The 14,509-nt window shown below is 41.6% G+C and overlaps 1 pseudogene; it reads right to left on the bottom strand.

The window, feature by feature from the left end:
- Positions 1-14,509, bottom strand: part of LOC128661235 (uncharacterized) — a 60,140-nt pseudogene that overhangs the window by 29,832 nt on the left and 15,799 nt on the right.

Raw genomic sequence — 14,509 nt, 5'->3', positions numbered from 1 at the left:
GTTATTAATGTTCTTAATGCTATGTACCACACATAACCTTGATGATGTACGCAAATAAAGAAATATATGCCAGAGAAATCCAATATCCCCGGGGCAAACTAAAATTAAAAAAATTGGAATAATACAAAACGATACCAACAAGCTCAAAATGTTGTTTAATATTAGCCTTTATATTTGTCCATTTCACCAAATGTGACAATATATATAGCAGGTACCACTGAATATTCATATGTTCTTTTTATATCCTTTATGAGTTTAAGATGTTAATAGTGGTATTCAATCACTGGCAACACATACATAAACCGAATGAAGAACTGTGTGTCATGTTTCTATGGCAACATAATAATTAACGAAATGGATGTACAAAATAGGAAAGTCCATCTGACATACAAAATAGCACAATATTTAATATACACAAAGCCTTATTGAATTTTGGATTTACCAATATTGCGCAGAAACAGATTTATTTATGGCACAGCGATATTAGATGTATCTACACGGAAGTGACGTTGAGATAAACATCACTTCCGGTTTGCTCCAACATTAACTTGGATTTGGGTCATATACTCCGTATAAACAAAACAGAATTAAAGAAGAAGTACTTCTCTGAGAATGACCCTCCAATATATTTAATACACACAAAGCCTTATTGAATTTTGGATTTACCAATATTGCGCAGAAACAGATTTATTTATGGCACAGCGATATTAGATATATCTACACGGAAGTGACGTTGAGATAAAAATCACTTCCAGTTTGCTCCAACATTAACGTGGACTTGGGCCATATACTCCGTATAAACAAAAGGAATTAAAGATAAAGTACTCCTCTGAGAATGACCATCTAATATATTTAACAGCAGCTATACATTCATTAGTTATATATAAACCAAACGGTTTGTTAATTCGTCACGTATACATGGAAGCGATGCCGATATACGACGTCACTTCCGGTAGTCAACACAAACCCATAGGAGGGGGACTAGATTAACGTTACACAGGAAGGTGTAAATTTTGGCGCCTAAACACTACAGAAAGCAAAGATTCAATACATCATCACAGACACTATATAAGGCCACAAGGCATTACCAATACTTCAGTCTTGATAAAATTCCCTTTTTTAACACATCACATCTTTTGGTGCTCTTTACACATTTTTTACTCTACCTTATTGTAAGGTATGCATCGCCTTCAGGTACGCAGCGAACACCCCTATACGACACAAACTGTTCTCAAGGTAACAACTGCTTATATTTAATTAAAGGGCTTTATAGTACTAACAAGATTTCTTACAGACTGTAACAAGCCTAGAGAGCTATAGATCATTGGGCATTAAGAGATGTTATAGGCCTGGGAGGTGCGTGCATAGATCATTGTCATTAAGAGATGTTATAGGCCTGGGAGGTGCGTGCATAGATCATTGTCATTAAGAAATGTTATAGACCTGGGAGGTGCGTGTATAGATCATTGTCATTAAGAGATGTTATAGACCTGGGAGGTGCGTGCATAGATCATTGTCATTAAGAGATGTTATAGGCCTGGGAGGTGCGTTCATAGATCATTGTCATTAAGAGATGTTATAGTCCTGGGAGGTGCGTGCATAGATCATTGTCATTAAGAGATGTTATAGACCTGGGAGGTGCGTGCATAGATCATTGTCATTAAGAGATGTTATAGGCCTGGGAGGTGCGTGCATAGATCATTGTCATTAAGAGATGTTATAGGCCTGGGAGGTGCGTGCATAGATCATTGTCATTAAGAAATGTTATAGACCTGGGAGGTGCGTGTATAGATCATTGTCATTAAGAGATGTTATAGACCTGGGAGGTGCGTGCATAGATCATTGTCATTAAGAGATGTTATAGGCCTGGGAGGTGCGTTCATAGATCATTGTCATTAAGAGATGTTATAGGCCTGGGAGGTGCGTCCATAGATCATTGTCATTAAGAGATGTTATAGACCTGGGAGGTGCGTGCATAGATCATTGTCATTAAGAGATGTTATAGGCCTGGGAGGTGCGTGCATAGATCATTGTCATTAAGAGATGTTATAGGCCTGGGAGGTGCGTGCATAGATCATTGTCATTAAGAGATGCTATAGACCTGGGAGGTGCGTGTATAGATCATTGTCATTAAGAGATGTTATAGACCTGGGAGGTGCGTGCATAGATCATTGTCATTAAGAGATGTTATAGGCCTGGGAGGTGCGTGCATAGATCATTGTCCTTAAGAGATGTTATAGGCCTGGGAGGTGCGTGCATAGATCATTGTCATTAAGAGAGGCTATAGGTCTGGGAGGTGCGTGCATAGATCATTGTCATTAAGAGATGTTATAGGCCTGGAAGGTGCGTGCATAGATCATTGTCATTAAGAGATGCTATAGACCTGGGAGGTGCGTGCATAGATCATTGTCATTAAGAGATGTTATAAACCTGGGAGGTGCATGCATAGATCATTGTCATTAAGAGATGTTATAGGCCTGGGAGGTGCGTGCATAGATCATTGTCATTAACAGATGTTATAGACCTGGGAAGTGCGTGCATAGATCATTGTCCTTAAGAGATGCTATAGGTCTGGGAGGTGCGTGCATAGATCATTGTCATTAAGAGATGTTATAGGTCTGGGAGGTGCGTGCATAGATTATTGTCATTAACAGATGTTATAGACCTGGGAGGTGAATGCATAGATCATTGTCATTAAGAGATGCTATAGGTCTGGGAGGTGCGTGCATAGATCATTGTCATTAAGAGATGTTATAGACCTGGGAGGTGCGTGTATAGATCATTGTCATTAAGAGATGTTATAGACCTGGGAGGTGCGTGCATAGATCATTGTCATTAAGAGATGTTATAGACCTGGGAGGTGCATGCATAGATCAATGTCATTAAGAGATGTTATAGACCTGGGAGGTGCGTGTAAAGATCATTGTCATTAAGAGATGTTGTAGGTCTGGGAGGTGCGTGCATAGATCATTGTCATTAAGAGATGTTATAGGCCTGGGAGGTGCGTGCATAGATCATTGTCATTAAGAGATGTTATAGGCCTGGGAGGTGCGTGCATAGATCATTGTCATTAAGAGATGTTATAGGCCTGGGAGGTGCGTGCATAGATCATTGTCATTAAGAGATGTTATAGGCCTGGGAGGTGCGTGTAAAGATCATTGTCATTAAGAGATGTTGTAGGTCTGGGAGGTGCGTGCATAGATCATTGTCATTAAGAGATGTTATAGGCCTGGGAGGTGCGTGCACAGATCATTGTCATTAAGACATTTTATAGACCTGGGAGGTGCTTGCATAGATCATTGTCATTAAGAGATGTTATAGGCCTGGGAGGTGCGTGCATAGATCATTGTCATTAAGAGATGTTATATGCCTGGGAGGTGCGTGTTTAGATCATTGTCATTAAGAGATGTTATAGACCTGGGAGGTGCGTGCATAGATCATTGTCATTAAGAGATGTTATAGGCCTGGGAGGTGCGTGCATAGATCATTGTCATTAAGAGATGTTATAGGCCTGGGAGGTGTGTGCATAGATCATTGTAATTAAGAGATGTTATAGGCCTGGGAGATGCGTGCATAGATCATTGTCATTAAGAGATGTTATAGACCTGGGAGGTGCGTGCATAGATCATTGTCATTAAGAGATGTTATATGCCTGGGAGGTGTGTGCATAGATCATTGTCATTAAGAGATGTTATAGGCCTGGGAGGTGCGTGCATAGATCATTGTCATTAAGAGATGCTATAGGTCTGGGAGGTGCGTGCATAGATCATTCTCATTAAGATATGTTATAGACCCTGGAGGTGCGTGCATAGATCATTGTCATTAAGAGATGTTATAGACCTGGGAGGTGCGTGCATAGATCATTGTCATTAAGAGATGTTATAGGCCTGGGAGGTGCGTGCATAGATCATTGTCATTAAGAGACGTTATAGGCCTGGGAGGTGCGTGCATAGATCATTGTCATTAAGAGATGTTATAGGCCTGGGAGGTGTGTGCATAGATCATTGTCATTAAGAGATGTTATAGACCTGGGAGGTGCGTGCATAGATCATTGTCATTAAGAGATGTTATAGGCCTGGGAGGTGCGTGCATAGATCATTGTCATTAAGAGATGCTATAGGTCTGGGAGGTGCGTGCATAGATCATTGTCATTAAGAGATGTTATAGGCCTGGGAGGTGCGTGCATAGATCATTGTCATTAAGAGATGTTATAGGCCTGGGAGGTGCATGCATAGATCATTGTCATTAAGAGATGCTATAGGCCTGGGAGGTGCGTGCATAGATCATTGTCATTAAGAGATGTTATAGGCCTGGGAGGTGCGTGCATAGATCATTGTCATTAAGAGATGTTATAGACCTTGGAGGTGCGTGCATAGATCATTGTCATTAAAAGATGTTATAGGCCTGGGAGGTGTGTGCATAGATCATTGTCATTAAGAGATGTTATAGAACTGGGAGGTGCGTGCATAGATCATTGCCATTAAGAGATGCTATAGGTCTGGGAGGTGCGTGCATAGATCATTGTCATTAAGAGATGTTATAGGCCTGGGAGGTGCGTGCATAGATCATTGTCATTAAGAGATGTTATAGGCCTGGGAGGTGTGTGCATAGATCATTGTCATTAAGAGATGTTATAGACCTGGGAGGTGCGTGCATAGATCATTGTCATTAAGAGATGTTATAGGCCTGGGAGGTGCGTGCATAGATCATTGTCATTAAGATATGTTATAAACCTGGGAGGTGCATGCATAGATCATTGTCATTAAGAGATGTTATAGGCCTGGGAGGTGCGTGCATAGATCATTGTCATTAACAGATGTTATAGACCTGGGAGGTGCGTGCATAGATCATTGTCCTTAAGAGATGCTATAGGTCTGGGAGGTGCGTGCATAGATCATTGTCATTAAGAGATGTTATAGGTCTGGGAGGTGCGTGCATAGATTATTGTCATTAACAGATGTTATAGACCTGGGAGGTGAATGCATAGATCATTGTCATTAAGAGATGCTATAGGTCTGGGAGGTGCGTGCATAGATCATTGTCATTAAGAGATGTTATAGACCTGGGAGGTGCGTGTATAGATCATTGTCATTAAGAGATGGTTATAGACCTGGGAGGTGCGTGCATAGATCATTGTCATTAAGAGATGTTATAGACCTGGGAGGTGCATGCATAGATCATTGTCATTAAGAGATGTTATAGGCCTGGGAGGTGCGTGCATAGATCATTGTCATTAAGAGATGTTATAGGCCTGGGAGGTGCGTGTAAAGATCATTGTCATTAAGAGATGTTGTAGGTCTGGGAGGTGCGTGCATAGATCATTGTCATTAAGAGATGTTATAGGCCTGGGAGGTGCGTGCACAGATCATTGTCATTAAGACATGTTATAGACCTGGGAGGTGCTTGCATAGATCATTGTCATTAAGAGATGTTATAGGCCTGGGAGGTGCGTGCATAGATCATTGTCATTAAGAGATGTTATATGCCTGGGAGGTGCGTGTTTAGATCATTGTCATTAAGAGATGTTATAGACCTGGGAGGTGCGTGCATAGATCATTGTCATTAAGAGATGTTATAGGCCTGGAGGTGCGTGCATAGATCATTGTCATTAAGAGATGTTATAGGCCTGGGAGGTGTGTGCATAGATCATTGTAATTAAGAGATGTTATAGGCCTGGGAGATGCGTGCATAGATCATTGTCATTAAGAGATGTTATAGACCTGGGAGGTGCGTGCATAGATCATTGTCATTAAGAGATGTTATATGCCTGGGAGGTGTGTGCATAGATCATTGTCATTAAGAGATGTTATAGGCCTGGGAGGTGCGTGCATAGATCATTGTCATTAAGAGATGCTATAGGTCTGGGAGGTGCGTGCATAGATCATTGTCATTAAGAGATGTTATATGCCTGGGAGGTGTGTGCATAGATCATTGTCATTAAGAGATGTTATAGGCCTGGGAGGTGCGTGCATAGATCATTGTCATTAAGAGATGCTATAGGTCTGGGAGGTGCGTGCATAGATCATTGTCATTAAGAGATGTTATAGGCCTGGAGGTGTGTGCATAGATCATTGTCATTAACAGATGTTATAGACCTGGGAGGTGCGTGCATAGATCATTCTCATTAAGATATGTTATAGACCCTGGAGGTGCGTGCATAGATCATTGTCATTAAGAGATGTTATAGACCTGGGAGGTGCGTGCATAGATCATTGTCATTAAGAGATGTTATAGGCCTGGGAGGTGCGTGCATAGATCATTGTCATTAAGAGACGTTATAGGCCTGGGAGGTGCGTGCATAGATCATTGTCATTAAGAGATGTTATAGGCCTGGGAGGTGTGTGCATAGATCATTGTCATTAAGAGATTTTATAGACCTGGGAGGTGCGTGCATAGATCATTGTCATTAAGAGATGTTATAGGCCTGGGAGGTGCGTGCATAGATCATTGTCATTAAGAGATGTTATAGGCCTGGGAGGTGCGTGCATAGATCATTGTCATTAAGAGATGTTATAGGCCTGGGAGGTGCATGCATAGATCATTCTCATTAAGAGATGTTATAGGCCTGGGAGGTGCATGCATAGATCATTGTCATTAAGAGATGCTATAGGCCTGGGAGGTGCGTGCATAGATCATTGTCATTAAGAGATGTTATAGGCCTGGGAGGTGCGTGCATAGATCATTGTCATTAAGAGATGTTATAGACCTTGGAGGTGCGTGCATAGATCATTGTCATTAAAAGATGTTATAGGCCTGGGAGGTGTGTGCATAGATCATTGTCATTAAGAGATGTTATAGAACTGGGAGGTGCGTGCATAGATCATTGCCATTAAGAGATGCTATAGGTCTGGGAGGTGCGTGCATAGATCATTGTCATTAAGAGATGTTATAGGCCTGGGAGGTGCGTGCATAGATCATTGTCATTAAGAGATGTTATAGGCCTGGAAGGTGTGTGCATAGATCATTGTCATTAAGAGATGTTATAGACCTGGGAGTTGCGTGCATAGATCATTGTCATTAAGAGATGTTATAGGCCTGGGAGGTGCGTGCATCGATCATTGTCATTAAGAGATGTTATAGGCCTGGGAGGTGCGTGCATAGATCATTGTCATTAAGAGATGTTATAGGCCTGGGAGGTGTGTGCATAGATCATTCTCATTAAGAGATGTTATAGGCCTGGGAGGTGAATGCATAGATCATTGTCATTAAGAGATGCTATAGGCCTGGGAGGTGCGTGCATAGATCATTGTCATTAAGAGATGTTATAAGCCTGGGAGGTGCGTGCATAGATCATTGTCATTAAGAGATGTTATAGACCTTGGAGGTGCGTGCATAGATCATTGTCATTAAAAGATATTATAGGCCTGGGAGGTGTGTGCATAGATCATTGTCATTAAGAGATGTTATAGAACTGGGAGGTGCGTGCATAGATCATTGTCATTTAGAGATGCTATTGGTCTGGGAGGTGCGTGCATAGATCATTGTCGTTAATAGATGTTATAGGTCTCGGAGGTGCGTGCATAGGTTATTGTCATTAAGAGATGTTATAGGTCTGGGAGGTGCGTGCATAGATCATTGTCATTAAGAGATGTTATAGACCTGGGAGATGCGTGCATAGATCATTGTCATTAAGAGATGTTATAGACCTGGGAGGTGCGTGCATAGATCATTGTCATTAAGAGATGCTATAGACCTGGGAGGTGCGTGCATAGATCATTGTCATTAAGAGATGTTATAGGCCTGGGAGGTGCGTGCATAGATCATTGTCATTAAGATATGTTATAGGCCTGGGAGGTGCGTGCATAGATCATTGTCATTAAGAGATGCTATAGACCTGGGAGGTGCGTGCACAAATCATTGTCATTAAGAGATGTTATAGGCCTGGGAGGTGCGTGCATAGATCATTGTCATTAAGAGATGTTATAGGCCTGGGAGGTGCGTGCATAGATCATTGTCATTAAGAGATGTTATAGGCCTGGGAGGTGCGTGCATAGATCATTGTCATTAAGAGATGTTATAGACCTGGGAGGTGCGTGCATAGATCATTGTCATTAAGAGATGTTATAGGCCTGGGAGGTGCGTGCATAGATCATTGTCATTAAGAGATGTTATAGGCCTGGGAGGTGCGTGCATAGATCATTGTCATTAAGAGATGCTATAGACCTGGGAGGTGCGTGTATAGATCATTGTCATTAAGAGATGTTATAGACCTGGGAGGTGCGTGCATAGATCATTGTCATTAAGAGATGTTATAGGCCTGGGAGGTGCGTGCATAGATCATTGTCATTAAGAGATGTTATAGGCCTGGGAGGTGCGTGCATAGATCATTGTCATTAAGAGAGGCTATAGGTCTGGGAGGTGCGTGCATAGATAATTGTCATTAAGAGATGTTATAGGCCTGGAAGGTGCAGTGCATAGATCATTGTCATTAAGAGATGCTATAGACCTGGGAGGTGCGTGCATAGATCATTGTCATTAAGAGATGTTATAAACCTGGGAGGTGCATGCATAGATCATTGTCATTAAGAGATGTTATAGGCCTGGGAGGTGCGTGCATAGATCATTGTCATTAACTGATGTTATAGACCTGGGAGGTGCGTGCATAGATTCATTGTCCTTAAGAGATGCCTATAGGTCTGGGAGTGCGTGCATAGATTCATTGTCATTAAGAGATGTTATAGGTCTGGGAGGTGCGTGCATAGATTATTGTCATTAAGAGATGTTATAGACCTGGGAGGTGAATGCATAGATCATTGTCATTAAGAGATGCTATAGGTCTGGGAGGTGCGTGCATAGATCATTGTCATTAAGAGATGTCTATAGACCTGGGAGGTGCGTGTATAGATCATTGTCAATAAGAGATGTTATAGACCCTGGGAGGTGCGTGCATAGATCATTGTCATTAAGAGATGTTTATAGACCTGGGAGGTGCATGCCATAGATCATTGTCATTAAGAGATGTTATAGGCCTGGGAGGTGCGTGCATAGATCATTGTCATTAAGAGATGTTATAGGCCTGGGAGGTGCGTGCACTAGATCATTGTCATTAAGAGCATGTTATAAGGACCTGGGAGGTGCTTGCATAGATCATGGTCATTAAGAGATGTTATAGGCCTGGGAGGTGCGTGCATAGATCATTGTCATTAAGAGATGTTATAGCCCTGGGAGGTGCGTGCATAGATCATTGTCATTAAGAGATGTTATAGGCCTGGGAGGATGCGTGCATAGATCATTGTCATTAAGAGATGTTATATGCCTGGGAGGTGCGTGCATAGATCATTGTCATTAAGAGATGTTATAAGCCTGGGAGGTGCGTGCTATAGATCATTGTCATTAAGAGATGTTATAGGCCTGGGAGGTGCGTGCATAGGTTCATTGTCATTAAGAGATGTTATAAGCCTGGGAGGTGCATGCATAGATCGTTGTCATTAAGAGATGTTATAGGCCTGGGAGGTACGTGCATAGATCATTGTCATTAAGAGATGTTATAGGCCTGGGAGGTGGGTGCATAGATCATTGTCATTAAGAGATGTTATAGACCTGGGAGGTGCATGCATAGATCATTGTCATTAAGAGATGTTATAGGCCTGGGAGGTGCGTGCATAGATCATTGTCATTAAGAGATGTTTTAGGCCTGGGAGGTGCGTGCATAGATCATTGTCATTAAGAGATGTTATAGACCTGGGAGGTGCGTGCATAGATCATTGTCATTAAGAGATGTTATAGACCTGGGAGGTGCGTGCATAGATCATTGTCATTAAGAGATGTTATAGGCCTGGGAGGTGCGTGCATAGATCATTGTCATTAAGAGATGTGTAGGTCTGGGAGGTGCGTGCATAGATCATTGTCATTAAGAGATGTTCTAGGCCCTGGGAGGTGCGTGCATAGATCATTGTCATTAAGAGATGCTATAGGCCTGGGAGGTGCATGCATAGATCATTGTTATTAAGAGATGCTATAGAACTGGGAGGTGCATGCATAGATCATTGTCATTAAGAGATGCTATAGGCCTGGGAGGTGCGTGCATAGATCATTGTCATTAACAGATGTTATAGACCTGGGAGGTGCGTGCATAGATCATTGTCATTAAGAGATGTTATAGGCCTGAGAGGTGCCGTGTATAGATCATTGTCATTAAGAGATGTTTAGGCCTGAGAAGTTGCGTGCATAAATCATTGTCATTAAGATATTTTATAGGCCTGGGAGGTGCATGCATAGATCATTGTCATTAAGAGATGTTGTAGGTCTGAGAGGTGCGTGTATAGATCATTGTCATTAAGAGATGCTATAGGTCTGGGAGATGCGTGCATAGATCATTGTCATCTAAGAGATGTTGTAGGTCTGAGAGGTGCGTGCATAGATCATTGTCATTAAGAGATGTTATAGGCCTGGGAGGTGCGTGCATAGATCATTGTCATTAACAGAGTGTTATAGACATGGGAGGTGCGTGCATAGATCAGTGTCATTAAGAGATGTTATAGACCTGGGAGGTGCGTGCATAGATCATTGTCATTATGAGATGTTATAGGGCCTGGGAGATGCGTGCCTAGATCATTGTCATTAAGAGATGTTATAGGTCTCGGAGGATCGGTGCATAGATCATTGTCATTAAGAGATGTTATAGACCTGGGAGGTGCGTGCATAGATCATTGTCATTAAGAGATGTTATAGGCCTGGGGAGGATGCGTGCATAGATCATTGTCATTAAGAGATGTTATAGGCCTGGGAGGTGCGTGCATAGATCATTGTCAATAAGAGATGTTATAGGCCTGGGGAGGTGCGTGCATAGATCATTGTCATTAAGAGAGGCTATTTGGTCTGGGAGGTGCGTGCATAGATCATTGTCATTAAGAGATGTTATAGGCCTGGGAGGTGCGTGCATAGATCATTGTCTTAAGAGATGTTTTAGGCCTGGGAGGTGCGTGCATAGATCATTGTCATTAAGAGATGTTATAGGGTCCTGGGAGTGTGTGCATAGATCATTGTCATTAAGAGATGTTATAGGGCTGGGAGGGTGCGTGCATAGATTCATTGTCATTAAGAAGATGTTAAAGGTCTGGAGATGCGTGCATAGATCATTGTCCATTAAGAGATGTTTTAGGTCTGAGAGTGCGTGCATTAGATCATTGTCATTAAGAGATGTTATAGGCCTGGGAGGGTGTGTGCATAGATCATTGTCATTAAGAGATGTTATAGGCTCTGGGAGGTGCGTGCATAGATCATTGTCATTAAGAGATGTTATAGGCTCTGGGAGGTGCGTGCATAGATCAGTGTCATTAGAGAGATGCTATAGGTCTGGGAGATGCGTGCATAGATCATTGTCATTAAGAGATGTTGTAGGTCTGGGAGGTGCGTGCATAGATCATTGTCATTAAGAGATGTTATAGGCCTGGGAGGTGCGTGCATAGATCATTGTCATTAAGAGATGTTATAGTCCTGGGAGGTGCGTGCATAGATCATTGTCATTAAGAGATGTTATAGGCCTGGGAGGTGCGTGCATAGATCATTGTCATTAAGAGATGTTATAGACCTGGGAGGTGCGTGCATAGATCATTGTCATTAAGAGATGTATAGGCCTGGGAGGTGCGTGCATAGATCATTGTCATTAAGCAGATGTTTTAGGACCTGGGAGGTGCGTGCATAGATCATTGTCATTAAGAGATGCTATAGTCTGGGAGGTGCGTGACATAGATCATTGTCATTAAGAGATGTTATAGGCCTGGGAGGTGCGTGCATAGATCATTGTCATTAAGAGATGTTATAGGCCTGGGAGGTGCGTGCATAGATCATTGTCATTAAGAGATGTTATAGGCCTGGGAGGTGCGTGCATAGATCATTGTCCATTAAGAGATGTTATAGGCCTGGGAGGTGCGTGCATAGATCATTGTCATTAAGAGATGTTATAGGCCTGGGAGGTGCGTGCATAGATCATTGTCATTAAGAGATGTTATAGGCCTGGGAGGTGCGTGCATAGATCATTGTCATTAAGAGATGTTATAGGCCTGGGAGGTGCGTGCATAGATCATTGTCATTAAGAGATGTTATAGGCCTGGGAGGTGCGTGCATAGATCATTGTCATTAAGAGAGATAGGCCTGGGAGGTGCGTGCATAGATCATTGTCATTAAGAGATGTTATAGGGCCTGGAGGTGCGTGCATAGATCATTGTCATTAAGAGATGTTATAGGCCTGGGAGGTGCGTGCATAGATCATTGTCATTAAGAGATGTTATAGCCTGGGAGGTGCGTGCATAGATCATTGTCATTAAGAGATGTTATAGCCTGGAGGTGCGTGCATAGATCATTGTCATTAAGAGATGTTATAGGCTGATGTGCTGCATTGTACTAATCTATTATTTCCTATCAACCTATTACCTGGTATAAGTTCTTCATCCCGGCAGTCATACAGCATCCCTAGGGAGAATGGGAGCCCTAGTGCCGGCATTTCTATTGTTGTCTTGCTTGCTGAGAGATCCATGATCTGTAACAATAGTCAGAAATAAAAAAAACTTACAATCCAGAGTTACAGGAGTGAGCAAAAACAATGGGCACATATATGAATGAGAGGCTGTGGTTATTTGTGTGTTTATATTGGCATTTGTGCATGTGTAGATATGCATGCATATTTGCATGTGTTTGTGTGCTCATTTATTTATGTATGTGTATGTACGTATCTTTGTGTGTGTGCACAGAATGGGAATATGTGTATCTGTGTATATATATATATATATATATATATATATACTGTATGTGTGTGTGTATATGTGTGTTTATGTATTTATGTACAGTATATATAAAAAGTCTACACACCCAAATGTCAGGTTTCTGTGATGTAAAAAAATGAGACAAAGGATAAATAATTTCAGAACTTTTTCCACCTTTAATGTGATCTATAAACTGTACAACTTGATTGAAAAACAAACTGAAACTTCTAGGTAAAGGGAAATAAAAATAAAATAAAATAATATGGTTGCATAAGTGGGGATAACTGGGGATGTAGCTGTGTTTAGAATTGAGCAATCACATTCAAAATCATGCTAAATAGGAGTCAGCACACACCTGCCATCATTTAAAGTGCCTCTGATTAACCCCAAATAAAGTTCAAGCTGTTCTAGTCAGTCTTTCCTGACATTTTGTTAGTCGCATACTACAGCAAAAGCCATGGTTCGCAGAGAGCTTCCAAAGCATCAGAGGGATCTCATTGTTAAAAGGTATCAGTCAGGAGAAGGGTACAAAGGAATTTCCAAGGCATTAGATATACCATGGAACACAGTGAAGACAGTTATCATCAAGTGGAGAACGTATGGCACAACAATGACATTACCAAGAACTGGACGTCCCTCCAAAATTGATGAAAAGACGAGAAGAAAACTGGTCTGGGAGGATACCAAGAGGCCTACAGCACCATTAAAGGAGCTGCAGGAATATCTGGCAAGTACTGGCTGTGTGGTGCATGTGACAACAATCGCCTGTATTCTTCATATGTCTGGGCTATGGGGTAGAGTGGCAAGACGGAAGCCTTTGCTTGCGAAAAAAGAACATCCAAGCCCAGCTAAATTTTGCAAAAACACATCTGAAGTCTCCAAAAAGCATGTTGCAAAAGGTGTTCTGGTTTGATGAAACCAAGATTAAACTTATTCGCCATAATTCCAAAAGATATGTTCGGCGCAAAAACAACACTGCATATAACCAAAAGAACACCATACCCACAGTGAAGCATTTTGGTGGCAGCATCATGCTTTGGATCTGTTTTTCTTCAGCTGGAACTGGGGCCTTAGTCAAGGTAGAGGGAATTATGAACAGTTCCAAATAAATGACAATATTGGCACAAAACCTTCAGGCATCTGCTAGTAAGCTGAACATGAAGAGGAACTTCGTCTTTCAGCATGACAACGCCCCAAAGCATACATCCAAATCAACAAAGGAATGGCTTCACCAGAAGAAGATTAAAGTTTTGGAATGGCCCAATCAGAGCCCAGACCTGAATCCAATCGAAAATCTGTGGGGTGATCTTAAGTGGACTGTGCACAAGAGATGCCCTCACAATCTGACAGATTTGGAGTGTTTTTGTAAAGAAGAGTGGGCAAATCTTGCCAAGTCAAGATGTGCCATGCTGAGAAACTCATACTCAAAAAGACTGAGTGCTGTAATAAAATCAAAAGGTGCTTCAACAAAGTATTCGTTTAAGGGTGTGCACACTTGTGCAACCATATTATTTTAGTTTTTTATTTCTACTTTCCCTCCACCCAAAAGATTTTAGTTTGTTTTGCAATTGAGTTGTACAGTTTATAGGTCAAATTAAAGGTGGAAAAAGTTCTGAAATGATTTATCTTTGTCTCATTTTTTTATATCAAAGAAACATGACATTTTAACAGGGGTGTGTAGACTTTTTATATCCACTGTATGTATATGTGTGTACGAGTATGTATGTATGTTTGTGCATGTATGTTTGTATGTATGTGTGTATGTGTTTTTGTATTTATGTATGTATATGTGTATTTATGTTTGTGTG

Source organism: Bombina bombina, chromosome 5 (assembly GCF_027579735.1).
Source record: "Bombina bombina isolate aBomBom1 chromosome 5, aBomBom1.pri, whole genome shotgun sequence".
NCBI classification, from domain to species: Eukaryota; Metazoa; Chordata; class Amphibia; order Anura; family Bombinatoridae; genus Bombina; species Bombina bombina.
The sequence above is the reverse complement of the archived record's forward strand: the minus strand, read 5'-3'. Positions and strand labels throughout refer to the sequence as shown.